The following is a 22944-nucleotide window of genomic DNA, read 5'->3' on the forward strand; positions in this document are numbered from 1 at the left end:
AACACAAGGAAAAACTTCTTTCCTGTAAGGGTGACAGAGCACTTAGAACAGGCTTCCCATGGAGGTTGTGGAGTCTCCTTCTCCACAGATTTTCAAAACTTGCAAATCACAGAATGGTAGGGGTTAGAAGGGATCTCTAAAGATCACCTAGTCCAAACTCCCTGCTCAAGCAGGTCCGTCTAGGTCAGGTTGCACAGGAATCTGTCCAGGCCCATCTTAGCTCACCTGAAGTCCAGGGTCCAGCTTGGTTTCCTGTTTCTACCACAGAACTCTACCAATCTCAAGTCACTGCAGACAAGGTTGCCTCCAACCTTCACACCCCCAACCAGACCTTCTTTATTTGTTAGCATAAGGCCCAGCAGCACATCTTTCCTTGTTGGCCACTCCTAGACCACTTGTGACAAGAAGTTGTCATCAACATTCTGTGGGAACCTCCTGGACTGTGTGCACTTGGCTGAGTGGCTTTGTCAGCAAATATCAGGGTAGTTGAAATCCTCTATGAGGGCCAGGGATTGTGATTTTGAGGCAGCTCTCAGCTGTTTGTAAAGGGCCTCACTCACTTCCTCTCCCTGATCAGGTGGATAATAGTAAATTCCCACCGTATCCCGCCCCTTAATTTTCAGCCATAAGCACTCAACCTACCCCTCACCCCTGCCCAGGCAGAGCTCAGTGTACTCTAATTGCCCTCTCACATAGAGAGCAACTCTACCTCTTTGCTTCATTTGCCTGTCTTTGCTAAATAACACGTCTACTCATGGATGTATTCCAGTCATTGGAGCTGTCCCACTATGTCTCAGTAACAGCAATAAGGTCACGGGCCTGCATCCTCACCCACATCTCCAGTTCCTCCTGCTTATTCCCCAGGCTATATGTGTTGGTATACAGGCAATGCAGGGGCTTACTTGAGCAGACAGGTTTCCCTGGATGGGTGCAAGAGGATCCTTCCTCATTTGACACTTCCTCAGGGCAGTCGGCCTTCTGCTTCTCATCTTGGTGCAGGGCTGAGGAGTGTTCATTATTGCATTTCCTGTACTGACCTGTTTCTTTGTTAGATGGGATAGCTAATACTTTGCCATTTCACATCCTGCCCTCGAGTCCTTCAGTTTAAAGCCCTCTTAACCAAGTTTGACAGCCTATTCCCAAAGATACCAGTGTCCTTGTGAGACAGATGTATGCCATCTTACCCTATCAGACAGCAGTCACCGAAGAAGGTCCTGTTATCATAAAAACCAAAACCTTATTATCAGCAGTAATCTCAAAGCCAGGAGTTAACTTGCATGATTTTTCTGTTATTGACTGCACACATACTTATCTTAGCAGGAGATGTACCTAAAACCCTCCCCTGAAGCTCGCCTGCACTGAAGGATCCTTGCTACCCAGCTCTGTCTGGGTGGATCCATTGATGTTCTGCAGGACATTCTCTTTCTGAGTCTTGACTTTAGCTCACAAAAGCCAGTGTGACCTGACCAAGGTGAACCTGCATTATCAGGAGGTTGGACTAGATGATCTCTAGAGCTCCATCCTCTACCATTCTGTGATTCTATGAATATTACTAAATGAGACTGACAGATCTATCAACCTTGAAAATTTTAATTCACTATCTTGCTGAGCCCGACAGGTTTTGGTCAGACAGGTATCATAATAGGAATGCAGAAGAAAAAATTATTTCAGCAGCAATAAAAGGACTATATCTCAAAGACAGCATTCTCTCATTGCCAAAACAGCACAGAAGCATAAGACAGACAAAAGGGGCATTTTACAGGTATTATATTAATCTAGGTTCTTTGCTGGATGTTTCAAGACTTCATAGGTAAAGGAGACACAGACAGGTAGGTGATCTACAAAAGACTCCTTTCTATTACTGTACTTCAATTCTTATTGCTAAAAATACTGCCATTTTTTAAGTTGCTATTGTCATTACTTAACTTGGCCAAAGATTCTTGAAAACAGAACTTGTATAAAAGGTATAGTCATAGCTAAAGTTGGCTATGAAGTTGGCAGTTCATAGACTACTGTGGCAGTTAGAATGGAAGGAATTACAATATTACCATTGACAGATGTAGGTTTATGGTATTCTTTAAACTTTTAAAATTTAATATGTTTCCTACTTCCCGTGATTTTGACAAATTCAGGTGTTAGCATATTTAGGGACAAAGGCCTTACTGCTGTAGCACACAAGTAAGCATTTTAAGTACTACAAAGACATAAGCAGAAGTGAAAGGTTAAATTAAAAGCAAAAGAATGAAAAGGACAACCTTCAGTTAGGCCTGAAAAAGTCAACACCTTTACACATCAGTGGTCCTTGTTTAGTGTTACATAAAACACACATCCATAGGAGCTAGTAATCATATTTTGTTCCTATGTGTGCCAAGCAAACTAAGGACACAAACTTCCTTTTTGCCATTTTACTAAGTTTTGGTAGACTAGCGATCTACCAAAAAATGGGTATTTCCAGTTTCCAGCTATGAGACAAGAACAGATCTAGTTATAATTCATTATAGACTTTTCTGTCAGCACAGGTTTTTTTGCACCTTGAGCAGGAGGTGCTACAGGGGAGTTGGACTCACTATAACGTCCTGATTTACTTAGCCCCACCTAGTGTTTTCTTCTTGTTCCTTCTAAGTCACTTTTGTGTGGAGGAAGGTTAACAGCCTTAAGCTTTATACATCAGTCTTCAAAGCTACACTCATTTCTACCAGCTCTACTGTAACAAAAAAAAAATTAAATTACATGGACTTTTGCTTTTTAACATTAGTTAAGCACCATTTCATGGTTTCATACAATCATAGATTCATAGAATTGTTATGGTTGTAAAAGACCTTTAAGATTGAGTCCAACCAGTCACTTCACACTGACAAGCTCATCACTAACATAAACCATATCCCTCAGTACTTCATTTATGCATTTTTTTAATATCTCTAGGAATGGTGACTCCACCACCTCCCTGGGAAGCCTTTTCCAATGCTTGATAACTCTCTTGCTGAACAAGTTCTTCCTATCTCCAATCTAAACCTCCCCCTGCTGCAAACTGAACCCATTTCGTGTTCTATCATTCATTACTAGAGAAGAGATCGACCCTCACCTAACTACAACTCTCCTTCAGACAGTTGTAGAGAATGATCATATCTCCTCTCAGCCTCCTCTAGGATAAACATCACCTGCTCCTTCAGCCACTGCTTATCAGACTTGTTCACTAGACACTTCATCAGCTTTGTTGCTCATCTCTGGACATGCTCTGACACCTCAAGGTCCTTCCTGTAGTGAGGTGCCCAGAACTCATCCTTGCTCACTAGGATTCCTCCTTCATCCATTAAAGGGGGAAGACTCCCATTAGGCCTCCTTTTGATTGTCTCTTACAGCAGTGGCTAGCTTAACTTCTAGTTGAGCCTTGGCCCTTCTAATTTTCTCACTGCATGACCTCACCACAGTCTTGTAGTTCTCCTTGGTTGCCTGACCTTTCTTCCAGAGATCATAAATTCTCTTTTTCCTCCTGAGCTCCAGCAGAAGCTTCCTGTTCAGCCAGGGTGGTCTTCTGACCTGCTGGCTCACCTTCTTGCATGTGGGAACAGCTTGAACCTGCACCTTTAAGATTTCCTTCTTGAGGAAAGTCCAGCCTTTGCCCTTCAGGACTGTCTCCCAAGGCACACTGGCTATCAGTCTCCTACACAATTCAAAGTCTGCCCCCCAGAAATCTAATTCACTATGCGCTATGCCTCTAGGTTTGAAATCCTTGCAAAAGTGAGATATTATGCAGATGTGCACAAAGTTGAAATGAGTGAAATCTCTTGTTAGGTCACTCACTGAAAAGTGTATTTTGTTTTGTTGATTTCATCATTTGTTTTTCCTTCTAAATAACAAAAGTTTTAAGTAAGTCGAGTTTTTTTACTGTCAGGGAAAATGGCTTAGATTACAGATGCTTGGTTTTTTTAAAAGTTATATTAAAAAGATTATATTAAGGTGTATTAGTACAACCTACTCATATTAAGTCATTAGGAAAGTGCCTAAAGGCACTTTATAAAGAATGTAAATAATTCCTTAATATGCTGAAAATATCAAAGCTGAACACAGAAAAGAGTGGAAACTGCTCTTTCACCTGTAACAAAAAAATACTGCCTGTAACCACTAGAGCACCTGCTGTGCTATCAGCACTGTAAATCTTTCTGTCAATACACTGCCTTGTTTCTTCTGATATGACTACTGTCCCCTGTCTTCAGCTTTTGGTATGTGCATATATTACTTCTAGATGTAACAGTGAGTTTATCTCAATATTTGCTTTTAGTAATACATCTGAAAAATAACACACTCATTATTGTACAATGCTGCTTCTTTACAGGTAAATTAATAACTTTACGAAAAGCCCTGCACATGGAATACTTGAGATTGTAAAGGGCACAGGGATGCTCTAACCATGCCCTCTCTGTTGATATCACCAGTATTAAATACCTGTCTTATTGCCCGCTCAAGGGACTGTTCATATGACGGATAGTTATTAGAGAGGAGGAGTTAAAACAGAATTCTCCTGTAGTTCCTATCATCACATATCAGTGAACTGGATTGTGCTTGGTCACACAAGGACATCAGATACAAGATTTTATATATGAATACAGCTTTAGAGAAAGATTTATTAAAAGGTTGTAATTTTCCATTACAATAATTGCTTTATTCTTATAATCCAAGAAACATAAAGAAGCTTCATTTTTATCTTCAAATCATAATTTTCATTATTAAAGTTGAGAGAAAAAAAAGTCAATAATCTTTCTGATGCTTAGGACTTTTAGAACAACTGCAATATGTGTTGAAGAAAACTACAAAGTGCATTCTAGGAAGGTTGGCAGCCACGTTAAACACCCTGAATAGTTCCAGTAGCTCCAATATATAAATGAACATATATAATCTTACCACTGAAAAATGTATTTTAAAACTAATGTTTGATTTTTCTCCTTCTGCACATCTTGTGGTTCCATCCGAGATGAAATTTAGCACAAGAAATTGTCCTGTGATTAAACAGAGTATCACTCAAAGTGTTCACACCAGTTAGAAAGACGAAATTATTCTACTTCAAAGAAATGTACATTCTATTTAGACTTGTATTTTATCACATTGAGCTTGGGTCTTAAATATTCATTTTGATTATGTATTATTTCACTGATTTATTCTCTCATTAATTCACTCCTATAGTAATGTGATCAACTTCAATGGATATATTTAAGCTGCTACATACATCTTATCTCTTTGTGCTGTACTGAATTCCTCCATCAAAATACTTAATAAAGAAAGAAAATAAAATTTCTCTTAATATCACACTAAAGCATAATTTTTTCCTTGAAAAAATACAACTTAATTATTAAAATGAATCTACAAATTATATGAAGACATGTAGATAATGTTAGAAATGAGCATAGCAAATAAAAAGTCGACATAGTACTCATATTTGATTTAATACATCAGAAGTGAAGCAGAAGTGTGTCTAAAGAGCTCACTGGTCATATTATTTGAGAGATATATAATACTCTAATGAGTTTCGATAAGAAGATAAAACGAGATTTATCAGTTTTGCTACGTAACGGTTTGTAAAGTCTGTTTATTGTCTGTATTGATTTTGGTGTCTCAGTTACAAATGCAGCAAGGTACAAAAGGACCTGGGATCTCCAAGTTTTTCCTCCTTCTCAACAACATTTTTTTTTGCTGGAACTTAGAATTAGTCAGTCTGTTTCTGTTTTTCAAAGAATCCAAATGAGTTAAGTTTTCATTTCTCGGTGGAATTGATGATCTTTTAAACCTTTGCTTTCTCTTATGACTTTGAAAATCCTATGTCCTTTCCCTGATTATCCATCTATTGAAGAGAACATAAAATTTACTTAGGGAAACATGGCGTTAAACTCAGGAAAAAGACAGTGATATTTCAGTTGCCCCTTAGCAGAATGTAAGACTTTTTAAAAAAATTATCTATGGTTTTTTTCTGTGGCAAAAATAGAGGAGATTATAAGGCTTTCTCTTAGAGTAAATGCAATGCTATTCAAATTACAGCCAGCTAAATCACTGAAGAAAAATCTTCCTAGACTGGGTTGTTGGATTTTTTTTTTTTTTTTTTTAATTCTTTCTTCCTTTGGGTTCTTTTCCTACTCAGTCACCAACAACAGCAAAAAAACAGTAAAAGCTACTAACAAAACTCCACATTTTCAGGAGCAGAAAGTACTATCATGCTTTATTCGTGTCATTACTGTGGTCAGTGTGACAAGCTGGAATAGTATAATGATAGGTCATCAGTAAAAAGTGATATTTCATATCATAAAAGAAAAAAATTGTTACAGAAAAGACAATCCATAGTAGTAACTATAGTTACTCCCATTTCTGTTCTCAGTCTAATTAACTTACATATCAATGACAGAGAATTCCAGGCATGGCTAATGCAAACTACTTTTTAATTACTTGACAGTGTATATGATTGACAACAGTTTAATCTATTAATTAAAATACCCACAGCACTTCTGAAGTGCCTATAGTTATTCCCTATAGATTTCTTATACTGCATGACTATCGTTTCAGCTTCTGTATTTGGATTTTTTGCTTCCTCCTTCTAATAAAATGAATATCAGCTACTTCACTTTTTTTTTTTTCAAAAAAAATGAAATAAACATAATATTCTAGCTATTTATTAACAAAGCTATCTAATTGTTTTGTTATTCTATGCCTTTATTACTCGTAAAAGCTTGGAATTGGGCTTGAGTATATATATATATATATAATAATTGTGTATCGTGTTGGTATTGTGAAGGTGGCTAAAGATAGTATCTCAGTTGAATAAATTCATTGTTACAGGCTTGAACAGAAATCATAATAGGGAGAGAATATTGCCACAGTTTAGCTAGATAATACAACTGCAGATAATAGACAGTTCTATCCATCTTAGAAAAGCTGCAGAAGAGTCATTGAGCATCTTCAAGGTCAAATGTAAACCTGACATTGTACCGCTTATATTGCAATGTCAGAAAATGATACATCACAGCTATAAATTTATTAGTGTGAATAAAATCCTATACAGTATTTGCATTTTGAAAGCAATATGGAAATACTAACTAATTAATCTTTAGAATACCCTAGGAAGAGTGTTAAGTACAGTACTGTTCATAGAAACAAAAAAAGGAAAAAATTAAATCCACAGTTACAGAAAAAGCCTATATAAAAACTGAATTAAACATTTTCCGTATTTTTTATATATAGGTAGACCAGACAGACACACTGAAAAATTTCCATTAGATCAAAACAGCAAAAGAAGAAACTGGATGACTACATGTATTCCTAATGCCTTCTGCTATTCCTGAAAACAATTTCAGTCTTTTACATGTAAAAGTAAAGACACCAATGAAGATCTTAAAATTAAATTTTAAATTAACTGATGATTCAATTGAAGATTTCTGTTTTGTTAGACTGAGAGATTGCTGTTTCCTACTTTTCCTAATGTCTTGGCCAGACATAGTCTTTTAGTGAGAGTTAGTTAGGAAGTTCAATCAATCAGGATCAAGAGACCTCACAGAAGATATATTAGAAGTAGTACCTTTCCCTCCCTCTTAATTTAGAAGAAATAGCTATTTTCTTAATTTGGCCTTAGTTTCAACAGTAGGAAAGGGCTAGTCTTATAGTATTCCAGATCTGTATTATTCTAAATTTTCATGGTCGTAGACAATGTGTGCCTTTCATTCTCCTTGTGTCTTAGGTTAACATTAACATATAATACCTTAGTTATCAGATCCTAGGATTTTACTTTACACTATCATTTGATATCTAATACTACACTACTGAGAAGTCCTTATTTTCTACTATCCACCTCCAATCCATCTTTGCCTAGGACAGTAATTGCATACATTAAAAACAATCCCTTACACCTTTGATGCCCTAGCACATTTTATTTCAAGATAAATTTAAAAGATAATTTAAAAGTGGAAAATTCAAAGTTTACAGAAAATGTAGCAATGGGTTTTACCTCATTTATAACTTACCATGTCTACAGCACAGATCTCTGTATCTGAGACAGATAGTTATCTAAACTTCATAGCCCACAGAAGTAAATAGATACTTGTAGGGCACAATGTGTCTCACGTTAATGGGGATCTCTAAAATACATCAGATGAATTCCGTCTCAGATCCACTTGTTACTTCCTGTTAACTATAAACAGAGTTCAGAATTATCCTCTGTCTACACAGTAGATATTTAAAATTGAGATGACTCTCACCTAAGTATCTATATTAATAATAAAGAAAACACTTATTTGCCTTTTTTTTTAAAGTTTCTTTAAGTAAACTTCTAAAATGTATGTATTTTGGTTCAGAGCCTTTTAGGTGTATGGTTTCTGTGTTTAACAATTGTGTTTCTTGAATTTTTAGTACAATCTTTTCCCTGAATATAACTATATGAGAGTTTTAGCTTTCAGACATATTGTATGTCAGTATAGTTTCAAAGAATATCCAAGAAAATTTATCAGAAGTAAAAGTTGGTGGAGTTGCAAAAAGCTGATGCAAGCGTCGTTTATTCAATATAATCACTTGTCTCCTTCAGTTAGTTCAGAACTATCTCTACATTATCAAAACTACCAAACAAAAACTACCAAGTAGTCATTTTTCTCACGTTGCCTAAATTCACATTTTTTTATAATCACAACATACTTTAGTATCTTAACATTTTCAAATTTGTCAGCTATTTTTGTGATGAATGTATGACACAGTAACTAGCACCTAGCTCTATCATCTAATATCTTTTTACAAGGCAAATTATGAGAAAAGTCCATATCAATTATTTATCATGTATAGTCAAGCTTCTTTCTTTAGTATAAATATACAAGTCTCAGTGTCCTGTACATAAATTCTAAGCATAAAGCTCTGTATATGTGACCTTAGCCCATTCAGTTAGCATATCTATTTCACATTTCAAACACAGAAGATTCATACCAGTAAATATTGCAAACCTCTAATCTGGAGTGAAGTAGCTGTTCAAATTTTATTATGTATTAAAAATGGCACCTCTTAAATTTTTTCTCAGTTTTTTCCTTCCTCATCAGGGCACCTCAGAATAGACAAGTATCTTCATGTTTATAAAACTAGATTCATTCAGAACAACAATAAAAGAAAAAGACTTTTCTGTCCTCAAGTTTTATTTGGATGAATGCTCTCTAGGACTGACACAGGTCTAATTACTGGAAGGCAAACTCTTGTCAATACTATGTATTATAAAAAGGAAAATTATGAAATGAATGTTTCAGTGTCAGTTACTGCTACAGATTAGGAAAACACATGCTTTAAGAAAGCATTTAGTTTTGGAATTTGAAAGAAAAAAAAAGGAAAATTTAAAACATTTGCATGCTGCTTTGCTTCTTGCATACATACTCCTTGCTTGAACATGTTAATGTCTCTATAGTATAGCTTGGAATACTGTGCTTTGATCAGTAATTCCACCTACAGTAAAGACCTCTTGCAGAAAAATTATGAGTCAATTATTTAAAATAGAAGTAATAGAATGTATTTTCTGACTTCCTACCTAAAGTCTATGAGGAAAAACATCAGAAAATCCAGTTGCAGACATTCCAGCTGAAGCTGGATTTATCAAGCACAAATCTACATGAACTAGAGATACCTAAAGAGCCAAAGCTTAAATCAATTGCACTTAACAATTAGACTGAGCGTACTTCACTTCATAAAGCATCTGTCATATTATGTCATAGGACTGTTTTGCAGAAAAACTATGGAAGGATCTTTCTGATCTTTGGATAAGAAAAGAGCCATTTCTAGCTGACAGGCTTAATCTAAGAAAGAAGGATTCCTGGACACAAACTCACTTGTAAACCAATTTCTGTCTTGTCATTCAAATTCTTATATTCCACACTCTTTCTGTGGGTAGTGCCAACAGAGGGACGCAGCTTTGTATGTAACAGGAAAGTCTCTCCCTCTCTGGAATAGATCATGATCTATGCAACTACTGTATGTATATGATATGTATATATGTATGTATATGATAATATTACTCTTATAGATGAGTAATACTTAAAAAAATGCAGTAATTGTCTCTGTATGAACAATTTCCTGAATAAAGAAAAAAAATCTGTTCTCATTAGAAAAGCAGGAAAGTGTACAAATGAACCTTTATCATTCTGTTTGAGTAGGTTAGGCTGAAAATTAAATCTAAAATCCAAATTTATCATTGAGGTTTTATATGCACACATAATTGTTGAAAACACCTTACACTGTGTTGTTGCTCTTCTCAACCATAATATTTATTGGAGAGTAAGAACTCAACATGTACATTCACTGTATAATGGTCACAATCACCTTCTATGTGTAAACACTCTTCAAAATGAGACCTTCTAAGTGATAGTCATCATTCTCACTATCAACTTCTCTGGCAATAAGTATCTGTATTTGTACTAAATCCAAGATGCTTCAGTATTGATCTTGGCAATTTTAGGGGTTCTCTAAATACACATCTAATGATAAACATTGTCCAGAGGGGGCAAGGGAATTTTTCTCTTTTTTTCTTAAGTTTACTACTTGCATTACTGTAGATCTGCTCAAGGAGTCTGTAAAACCAAATTATAATAACGAAGGCTGGGGAAAAAAAAAAAAGGAAAAAGAAAAACTATAATAATCCATCTGTCAAGCTTTAGAATTGACTGAGGATGATAGAATGGAAATATCTGAAGACAAATTTCTACCATAAGTATTTCTGGCAAAGATTTCATTTGCTTAGCCTTGATTATTTGAAATTAAAATAGAAGAGACATAGACTGACCCAAATTAATGATTACTATTTCCTTTATAGGTGGCTCCTATGATTATTGTAAAAGGGTTCCTGAAACTTTTGCAGAGATTCATAATAGTGTCCCTTTCAAAAATCCATTAATTGGTTTCTTCAAAGCTTCAAGCAACTCCCTTGTTCCAAGACTGCAAAACAGCAGTCATGGTAAAAACAATTTTTTCTAGGAGAACATAGACAAGATGAAAAGACAAATCTGACAACAGATTTACCCTAATGTTAACTTACAAAGAGGTGTGTTTTCTTCCACATGTCAGTAGCACATTGCAAAATTATCAGTTTGCCTTTCCATTGAGTCTCACTTTTAAGAAGTGTTAAGATATAAAATTACTTTTATTAAGCCTCAGCATAGTATCACCATTTATATTTAACTACCAAACCATGTTCAAAAAGATAAACAATAAACCTAACCTCCATATTTAAAGACCTTTTTTTTTTCAAATCCAGGTCCTACATTTTATGATATTTTTCTTCATAGGCCATGTGTTTCTTGAATTTAAAGAGATTACATTTGGACTAGTGACCATAACACTGATTTATGGAGGTATATGGGTGAGTTTCAGGATGACAGTTCATGTTTTACTTTTGGTGCCTTGCGTGACACCATTTAAATACTTTCATGCCCAGTGGTAGGCACAAGTCTCAAAACTTGAATCATCCTGTGAAGGACAGATTGTGGAAACCAAATTCCTAAACAAAGCTTTTTCCAAATAGAAATAATATGTCTTGAATATTCCTTTACAATTGGATATCCAGAAACTTTATAAAAGAATGTCTACATGGAGTGCTAAGAGCCCAAATATATTGCCTGTACATATTACCGCATTCACTCAGAGCAATACTATAACCATCTTCTGGAAGGATGAAGTTGAAATGGCAGTATGGCAACCAGTAACCAAAGGTGGAAACAAGAATCAGGCATGCTGACACATTACAGCAACTGGAAATGATGGCTCAATACATTTGATAGCTTCTGTCATTAGCAGGAGATTTTTCTGTCTGTAAGATCTCAGTCAAACTAGCATGCATGTTTATTTCAACTTTGTTTCAACTGCTTTGGCTTCTGCTATCAAATTTAAAATATCAATCATCTTTCCTACACTTTCTCAGCTGTGGGAGATTTTTTATCTCTTTCTTGATCTGGACTAAAAATTCCAGGGATGCTAATTTGGTACTAATTTACTACAAGGAAAAAGTGTGTATACTTATGCCCTTGCTCAAAGGTGTATTGTACTAACTTTTAGAAATCAATTATATATTCATGCGTACACACAAAAATTCACGTGAAACATGCACAAATTCTAGGAAGAAGTTAAACATTGCATATTGTTATACTTTAAGAACCTACTTCCACATCATCATCATCACCTTTCTAAATTAATAGTTATCTTAGTCTTCATTTCTTGCTTTTCCACCATACTTTCTGCATAGTTTTGTGACACATGATTTTGAGACATATCTGAGTCTGCCTCATATACGTACTGTGTGCATCTTGCATTGCTTTTGCTTCCAATATAGCCTTATAAACATTCTTCAAGGAATGATTTATGCAAGATATAAGAAGTGCTATATTCACATGTGAAAATTATACTACAATATTGTTCTCTCAGGAGCCATAAACAGATCAGAGTCCAGTTTGTACTATGAAAAAAAGAAATATGAACCTCACTGGGACTTTTAATCACAATATGCCAGCTATGAATTAAAGATCCATTTTCTACCACGTCCCACTAGACTAATAAAAATCTGTTTGTTTACAGAAGTTAATTCAAAATTTTAGCAGAAAAAAAAGGGTACTGAAGGTCTTGCCCAGTTTTCAATCAGACTTGGTCTTATTCCAGACAAAAGCCAATGTGCATTGTTGTACTGTGTTTCCAAATCGATTGTTCAAAACCATAGTTACTACTGAGTATTTTTTTCTGTGTTCCAAGATTGTTAGGCAATACTTTTTCAGAACTTGGAATAATTTTATTCCATACAATCTTCTCTTGACATAGAGGAAAGTGTAAAGCAAATTCTCATGTGATCTTACTTTTCCATCAATGACTTCAGCCTCAGATCTGCAATGGTACATTTACTCAATTGCAAGAGAAAAACAGTGAAGCCACAAGAAACTGTTTTTCTTTAAACAGAATATAATCCAAAAAAGTCCGAGAAAATACCACTCACAATGTCACTCCATTTAACAAACAGAGGTTGTTGAGACTTTTTCCAAAGAAAAAATCTTTGAGATGACATAAAACAGAGTAAAGAACCTTTATTCCCTCTGTATGATTTTTGCACTTTTGAGTGAGGCTTGATCTAAAAAGTTCTGAAGCTAGATTATAGTTAAATTAAGACCTTTGATAACTATAGACAACAGGATAATCATCTAGGAGGCAATGTTATAGATACCTAGATTACCTCCAAACTTCTTTCTTTATTATGACAATGGACAATTTTTAGATACCTGATAGATTATGGTACATGATTTCTGACCAACACTGGGATTGCATACATTTGAGTGATAATCATAGTGGATTGGAAATATGGAATGGAGGGGAAGTGTTTGCCTCTAAGACAGATATCGATCACCATTCTGAATGTCTTCAATGTTAATGGTAATGTAATAAGAACTATTTTATTTTAAATCATCCTTATTGTTGAAAAGCTGCTTCAGAAATAATTCCATGCAGAAAAGGCATGTTCCCAAACTATGTTATGATGAAAAACTCATCCATATACCAGACTTTATGCCTTAATATGCCTGTTGGTTACTATTTGGTACTTGTCTTGATCTGTGATTGTTCAAAAACTGATACATTAGATGCATATATTTAGATATATATGTAGAAATCTCTGGTCCATGCTCTCATGTCAGACAATTAAGGTCTGATGTCTTCACTCTTGTAGTCATAGCTCTGCAAGGTTGAATTTATTTGAATGTGTGAGGCATCATTTGACCTGGCTTTTTTTTTACTGACAGAAACTCAAACCATGTACTATATAAATCAATGGCAAGCAAAGGGCCAAAGATTTTAAAAACTATGTAATACTGTACAAATAAAATTCAACAATCCACCTAATAATGATAATGACAGACTCAAGAGGTATTATCTATAGTAAAGTAATATTAGTCAAAAGTAAGAATATTCAAAATATGAAGTTTCATATTTATATTTGAATGCTTTCAAGTCAGGGTGGGTTTGGACTTTTAGAAATTTTTTTTAGCAATTGTACAGTAGAATTTTGGATATTTATTATATTGAATATTTGTATACTTAATTGGAATATTTAATATACTGTCATTATTACTTCGTCGGTTGCTTAATGTGCCTATTTGTTTTGAAGCTATTATGCTATCACGGTCTAGTAATATTCAAAATCATTGCCTATCACTGTTTATACAGTTTCTAAATTTGCACTGTCTTCATGAGATCAAGTGGAGCTAACAAGATTAATTTCTGCTGTCATGATAAACTGTCTCTGAGGTCAAGGGTCTTCAACAGAAGATTTTAAATTAACATTATATAATAGCTGCTGATACTAACTTTAAAAAATAATTATATACTACTTGAAGTACTCCTGATAGCATTATGAATAATACAAACATGAAATGAAATAAGCTATCTTAATTAGGATTAAAAAATTCTAATAAAATTTGAATATCTATCTATCAAAGAAATTACTGCCAAAACAAAATGGTGAAACAGTCCACATGTATTGTAAACAACTCTGTTAGATCTACAATGTATAATAAAATAGGGTATTGTAAGTTCTTCTATCATGCTCATTTTGATTTTAAAATAGAAATAAGATAAACTTTCATGATGAAGTAGAAAGTAACATTTCCAGACTTGTTACATTGTAACTGATGCTCTATTTTCTGCATCAGATATTACTTGTAAGAACACTTCAAAGATACAGCTATAAATTTTACCTTATTCTGAGCTTTTAAGAAAGAGAATTTCAACTTGTGTTCTTAGCTTCTCTATGTAATATTATTTCATGTTTGCATGCTGCTCTTCTGTTTTTTGAGCAGTGTGAACAATTTTAGAACAGATGTAAGAAATATGAGATAGTATATGCATACATTCCTTTTACAAATAATGATTTTTATTCCTAAATGTGTTACTCTTTTCCCCTAGTCCTCAACAGAATTATTGTAAATGATCTGACCATATAGGCAGGATAAAATATAACTCATAATGTCTATCTAACTGTCAAATATAAGGTGTATGCATTTTTTTACATCTCAGAGATTGGATTAGTTCTGTTCAAAGACTGTGTTCTGAACGTGAACTGAGGAGGTTACCCTAAGGGTTGTATCTGAAAACATCATGTCTTTATAATGCATAAATGCCATTGGGACTTGACTAGAAACCAATCAACTGAAAAGAAACAAACAGAAACCTGGTAAAAGCATTTAATATTATCACTAGATTAGTTCTCTGATTTCCCAAGGCAAACAAGACTATGACTTCCACCAAGGAATATGCACTACTGTCAGTGCTGCACTCCTTCCTTTCCTGATTTTTACATTCATCCCACTTATTCTTTTAGATTTATCAAATGAATATGTGACAAGGAGTCTATTTGCTCTTAAAAATAATTTATCTGGGGAAAGGAGCATACAGCAGCATTCCAACCTGCTCCTTTTCACTGCAGCATGCTTATAACTTAATTTAATTCTAGACGGATGTTCCACTATGAAAATAATGTTAGTATTTACTAATTCTAACTTTGCTAATTTTTAATTCTAACGTTGTTCTTTGTTTCTCAAAACTTACATTGACAGAAATGTTTTTTTAGCAAAGCATTACCTTTAAGTTGACTGGTCTCCAAAGAATTTCAGGAAATTTGTTGGAGCCTGAGAGAACGCAAAATCGGTACCCAATCTTCTCCTCCTCTACTCTGCCCTTTGAGGCCTCATCTGGAGAACTGTGTCCAATTTTGGGCTTCCCAGCTCAAGAGGGACAGGGAATTTCTGGACAGAGTCCAGTGGAGGGCCAACAAGATGATCCAATCCAAAGGGACTGGAGCATGTTTCTTATGAGGAAAGGCTGTGGAATCTGGTGCTAATCAACCTGGAGGAGACTGAATAGTCCCCTTCCCTGGAGGTTTTCAAAATCTAACTGGACACATTCCTGTGTGACCTGATCCAGGTGGACCTGATTGAGCAGGGGATTTGGACTGGATGATCTTCAGAGGTCCCTTCCAACCCCTACCATTTTGTGATTCTGTGAATGCAGAATAAAGATCTTATAGAATTTGAAAACTAGGGGATGGATGGTTGATGTGGATGACCAGCCACTGGTAGAGAAATCTAGATCTGTTAGTAACCAGAGAGAAAACAAAGTAGCACATGCATGAGTGCAATTGAAAGTACAGTCTACCTCTAGGAATAAAGACTGCAAACCTTGCTCACAGCCCTGAGGACTCATATTAGATAATAACAATTCTGAAAAAGATCTGAAAGCAAGATAATAGTGTACAGAGAAAGTCGTAAAGAATCAATTATGCCTGGAGTTTCACTGAGACACAAAATCCTTTGAAGACTTATAAAGAAATGGGAAAATTAAAATTCTGCATTTTACTCAAATGTCACTGTCACTGAAATTCTACACCTACAGTACAAGAAAGACAGGCAATGTCAGGAATGCCAAGTCATCTGCAAAATCATTAGGTTTAGTCATAAACTAAACAATATTGAAACATCTGCCCTTTATTAATTTAGTTAAACAGTGACTATGAGTATGTGAAGAAAAAAAAAAAGGAAAATTTTAATTCCTGTTTCCAGTAGTTTCTAAATGTAAACTGGAATTCTATAATGGAAAAAACCAACTAATCTAGATGTAGTGTCAGCAGCACTTCAAATATAAATGAAGTATAAATATCTATTAAATCCCATTAGCTTTCAGTTTAATAACAAATATATATTTATTAATAGGAAATATTCAATATATTCCATGGAACTGCCTCTTTGATAGATTCCAGAGATTCTAGAGAAACAAAATGATACAATAAATGTACTCCTTGTTATATGATTCACTTTTATACTAAAATGATTCTCAGGGTGATATATTTATTCCTCTAACTTTCTTAAAGCTTGCAGTAGGCCACCATAAAGTCTCTTATCTTATTAATCTCGTCCATCATAAAAGAAACTACAGTAGGAATTACCACTGATATACTGAGTTTTGATTTAAAAAAAAACTCGATAACACAACAAGCTCTTGGCTATGTACCAAACACTACATCTATTTTATATGTGTTGATTAATAACCTGAGGTTTTCAAACTGTCAAAGTTTCCATGCTCTGAAAACATGATTTCCTCTAGCAAAGGCATCAAGTCACCAGAATTAACTGTTGGATTGCTGTTCTATTCTTATTTTTAAAACAAAATGTGTACTGTTTGTCTAATTACATTTGTGTCCTTTTTAAAAGACATAAACCTATGAAAACAAAGATAAGCTTATCAGTCTAATTTCATTGACCTGATATATCAACAAAGTCGTTGTATTATTCAAACTTATGAAATCCTGTTTTTATCCTGTTGTCACTCAGACACAAAAGCACTCTCACACAGTTTCTCTTGCTTACGGCAGTGTTGGAGAAGAGGTTTGAGAATCATCTGTCTTGTATAACAGGAGCCTTTGCTGAAGGCATTACAGTTACAAAAGAGGTAATGAAATAGGGAAGTGATAGTAAATTTAGGAAGAACTGGAGCAGGCTTTATTTGAGGCAGACAATGATTGCAGCAATACCACAAAGCACCTTCCTAAGTGCATGAGCTGCTCTGCATCTCTAAATCCTGTAACACTCAGTAGTAATGTAGGGGCTAATAAAAGACTCAAAGAAAGAGATGTTACAAAACATCATAGATCAGATAGTTAAGTCTTCCAAAAATCCAAACACTACATAAACAATACATTCTATTGTCCAGTATGCTAGAGTACTCACTTTGAAGTATATAGTTTTGACAATATTCTAAAATCATCAAGAAAAACAGTAAAACTAATCACAATCAGTACTTTTAATCAACTCCTAAAGTTTTTGGTATGACTGATCACAAATGCAATGTTTGTAACCAGTATGATTCCAGCTCTGAACTTTTGAAAGAAAGCCCAGCTAAAACTAATGACCCACTGCACCAGACAATGTGCAATTACAGACTGCCCTGAAGCCTTTATAATCTAACAGAAAACATGACACAACTTTGTGCTATTGAAGTGTTTCCTAAGATCTGCTCTTATAAAAGAGCTACTAAATACTTATTCAATTTAGAACAGATTTTAATGTGTAGGATTTTAGTAGATTACTTAAAGACAAATAACTCTTGAATGGTTTAGCTGACTAGAAATAATTTTGTTTCCTGGAAAGTCAGGTGTACTAAATCAGACCGCTCTTGAGTTTTTTTGGTTTTGTTTTTTTTCCTTATTCCCGAAGTGTTTTTTGCCTCTGAAGACAAAAGCAAAAGTCTCTCATGATGTTTCCAGCCTCAGACACATTTATAACAAAAGACTCCTAGGTGTCTTTTTCTCTTAACAGTGACAATTTACTAAAATATCAGTACTAAAAAATCACATAAACACTTACTAGCAAACCTTCCCATTAAAACCAATGATTTACATACAATGAACATAACAGATTTTTTTTTCCATTTCAGCTATTAAAAACAACTGCTAAGGTAAAAATGTTTTGCGCAAACTATTTCAGATAGCTGTCATGCTTATTGCAAAAGTACAGAAAGAAAAATCTTCTGATCAGAACTTCTTGTTTATCTTATAGCCTCCAAAAACAAACCGTGATCTAATGGCTCCACAAAAGACGGACAAATGGAACAAAATTTGGTTTTCATTCATGGATTGAACCGTAGGACAGAGGATGAGATTCATAATGAATGATAAATAGTCATATATTTTAGAAAAAAAACATTAGCTGGCATTAAGGTGTTCTTAGAATCTAGCCACTAAGAGGAAACAGAACCACCTTCTCTTGCTATGGAAAGTAATATAACTTAGTTATCAGATGTCAATAAATCATCTAGCTGATATTAAAAATCATCATCTATTTCAATTTTTCAGTAAAATAAAACTTGTATGAACTGTCTGATACAAAACAGGTGAATAATAGTTCCCATTTCCTCCACATTAATGAGAAATTAACATTTGAAGAGCCTTCTGCTCATCTTATGACCATACAATTAGGGAACATTCTTATTACACAAACAAATTGTTTTCTGAATATTTAAATTCAACTTCTAATACATCCTGAATAGCAGAACCTTGTGCAGTTTCGATGTATCTCCTCTAGAAATGTTCCCTTATGCTGTATTTCCACAAAAATGACAAATAACAACTGATTTTCACTGGCCAGTTTTGAAGGGATATAGTGATATAACCTCATAATACTGTGAAATTGTCAGATATTTTCCATCCTAATACAGTAACTATATATTGGAAATGCTGCTAAAAAATGCTCTGGTTTGTTTGTTTCTTCCCTTTTTCTAGCAATATCTAGTGTCTGTCAAAATCTAGTGTCCTGTATAGATTAAAATAATGTAAGGCTTTGCCGCCTTTAAAAATCAAAACAAAATAAAAATCAAGAAACCATTCTTAAATCAGCAAAATTCGGAGATACGCACATCTCAAATGTAATATAGTCAGACAGTCTACTATATTCTTGTTCCAGTTGATGCATAAACTGAAATTTGCCACACTTCATTACACATCCTTAAATCATTCCATCATTCAATTGAAGCTTTTAAACAGACTGTATATGTGGCAAAATAACATTTATTTCTTCTTTTAATCAGAACTAAGGCAAAATTATTATTTTAATTTAGAAGGTATTGAGCAATTGCAAAATACTTAGATGTATTTTTTTTTTTTCTCTGTAGTACCCACATCTCTGTTGTGAAACAAGAAACATGTAAAAAAATGGATAGTTGTTATAGGGTGTTTTTTTCATATATTGCAAGCTCAGTCTTTGAGTGAGCACCTACAGCCTTCTGTATTGTGTTCATTTTTCAGAACAGCAATTAAGCAAAATAACATTTGCTGTAAGTAGAAGTGAAATAGGAAAAAAAAGATTGAGATCAAACAGCATATACTATAAGTATCTAGTGCTGTCCTGAAATTCTGCCATAAGCTTTGCTGAAATAAGATTACTTTTTTTGATTTTCAGTTTTAGAAAGAATATTAATTGCATATACAACTACAAGCCAGAATGATGTGAGAAAAAAAAGTGAGAAAAAATTACTTCGGGAAACTCTACACAGAGCAAAAGAAGGAAGTACCCTCCATCTAAAATGTCTTCTCCCAAGTAAATATTGGTAATGAAGTATTTAAAAAATTTTTAACAAAAAATACAAATAGTTTAAAAGAAACTACTTTTTGTTAAATAATTCAGTTTTCAGTCTGTTTTTTTTTAAGTTTCTATGATTGAGCTCTCTTATTATCTGTTGCTCTGTCTTCCACCCTAACGTTACCATATAGTTTAAAATATTGACTGATTTAAAAAACCCCTCACAGATTAGAATTATAAAAACTAATGACTTTTTTCCCCCCTTTTTTTTTTTGAATTAAAAAAAGGAAATCAGGTAAAGAAAAATAGATATTATTGTTCCCTAACAGGGCAAAAGGCATAGTGTGCAGATCTTCATAAAAAGTTGACATTTCACAGAAAAAAGAAACACCATATAAAGCCTCCCATGGCAGAAACCATGTCAAATGGAACTTACAAATAACTACAAACCACAAAACCATAGGAATTCTAGCCTCAATACTTTTGCTGTTCACAGAACACAGTAGAAACACTATTCATTTAATTATATTTTTTTCTCTTCTACTACATTCAGTGAATCATTGAGTGAATTTTATGTCTGTGGTAAAATGTCTAGTCCACTTATGAAAGTATATTTATTTCAGAATTAATATGTTACTTTGTAATACATACTGGCTAGCATCAGAGCTAGTTGACTAGTACTAGTAATCCTTGAATATTCAAAACGTGTTGAAATATGCATTCAATGATGGAATGAACACACCTGAAGTAAATGAATTCTTAAATATTTTCAGGTTTTATGTTTTCATGACTGCTCATATTTTCTTTGAAAAAGACCTCTGAAAATAAATACAATTTACCCCCAAAATATTTTATTCTGAAGAAGTTGACACTTTCAATGCTGTCACAATCCACTTTCAAATATTCTGGGTATCTTAGAAAGATCAAGTGACATTCACCCTGGAAGTGAACTATTTTGTATAAGTCTATTTTTTTTCTTTGTCTAAGATTACAATCTCAAATATGGCTGCCTACTCTGGACCTGTTTTAGTGAGATAAATGTCACATCTAAATATTAAGTAAGAAAGAAGTATGTTGGAAGTTTTCTGTATGGCAAAAAAAATATTTAATTTAACCAACTCAGACACACTACTACTATTTCTATGCCTGCTACATTCTCTCTGTAACATAACACCTTGGAGAAATAAATGGACTGAAAATTTTAAGTGAAATAAAAAATTAATAGTAAAACAATCTAGTCAAATAACTTTAGTCTTCAATATCCATCCATCACTGGTCAAAGTCATACCCAACTCCCTTGACTCCTCTGCTTATAATATCAAACACACACCTCCATAAAGGTGCCTCTAAAGGCTGTCAGTAAAAAGGAACTCACTATAAAACATCCATGTGCAAAAGATAAAAGACAGTTTGTCACAATCTGTTAAAATTTGCCTCCTAAAGTTAGGATAAGTAAATCTAGCTACAGTATTTTTTAGACAGTTTAAGAGCAGATGCTAATCCTTTGCTGTCTGCTCTGCACAAACACTGAGGTTTTCATAATGCAGGTTTCTATAAGGCAGAGTTTGGGGTTTGTTTTTTTTTTTTTTAATAACAGTTCACTTTCTAAAGCACCATAACATTAACCTACTGTCTTGTCCAGTAGGCTTACTATACAGCTTTATGTTATGGCTTTAGTCTGAAATAAGTTGGTAAAGAAAAGTTCTATGTGATGGATAGATTTTGCAAAATATGCTGGGATGAAAAGTTCTAAAAAGATTAATAAAACTATCCATGAAAAGAGCCATGGCAAGATCTATTTGTACTAATTTATATAACTAATATGTATAGAAAGTTATTCCCCAAGAGCTTTACAATCCTCTGATTGGTTTTTGTGAATATTTTTAATGTCTAGCTGTTCACATGAAGTGACATAGAAAGACTCTGAAGCTGACTAGTCACTAAGTGACACGGTTCAAGTCTTATCTTCACATCTATGCATCAACACCCACAGATTTATTAATGTGCCATCATGAGTTTACCTATTATTTTTACTACTTCAGCTTAATGTATTACTTTGCACTGTATGATTTGTTTTGCTTTCCAGTTCAGCAGTTTTACAGTTAAGAAATCTCAAAAAGCCAACTCTAAATATTAAAATTCAAAAGACTTGATTTATTATTTTAACTGCAGGGCAAAAAGTAGATATTAGATAGACCTAACTTTCAATCTAAAATCCAGTAATTCAATCAAGCAATTCAAATGTACAAATGCTGATTAGTTTAACAGATTTATTTTTTCCTTATGCACAGGTAGTAATTTATACTATGAATCCAGAGTTTAGCCAAGCCATGTTATTCAGCTGAACTAATCAACTTGCAAAACATCAGTTTAGAATCAATTCTTCATAGCTATTATGATTTCAATCATACAAGAGAGAAATTAAATAAACTACCAAGAAACTAGAGTAGTTACTTTCCTTATGATGCTCAAAGAGTCTGCAAGATGAAAAGTATATAAATTGGAACTGGACATAGGAACTAAGTGGCTATTCTGTCACAGTGCATTTCAGAAAAAGCATGCCCAAGGTTCTTTGATTAAAACATGAAACAGTAAAACCAAGAAATACTTGTAAGATATAGTTCATGGAATATCTCTTGTACAGCTCAATGGTTAATCACATTTCTTTTAAACTTAAGTATGACAGTTCTGCTGGTCATTAAGTATCAAATGAAAATAACAAGACCCTTATTTAAAGATCAAATATGTAACTATTGAAGTACCATGATATACCATGTCATCCTATATTTTACTTCCTTTAAAAATGCATTTGAAAATAAACTAGTGAAAATTCTGAGTTAACAAGGACAACAGA

The 22944-nt window shown here is 33.9% G+C and overlaps 1 protein-coding gene across 9 annotated transcripts in view; it reads right to left on the reverse strand.

Annotated features, from left to right (window-relative positions):
* Positions 1–22944, reverse strand: part of DMD (dystrophin) — a 1219670-nt gene that overhangs the window by 541879 nt on the left and 654847 nt on the right. The gene's annotated exons all lie outside the window — the stretch shown is intronic.

The sequence above is a fragment of the Colius striatus genome, chromosome 1 (assembly GCF_028858725.1).
Source record: "Colius striatus isolate bColStr4 chromosome 1, bColStr4.1.hap1, whole genome shotgun sequence".
In the NCBI taxonomy this organism is placed as follows: Eukaryota; Metazoa; Chordata; class Aves; order Coliiformes; family Coliidae; genus Colius; species Colius striatus.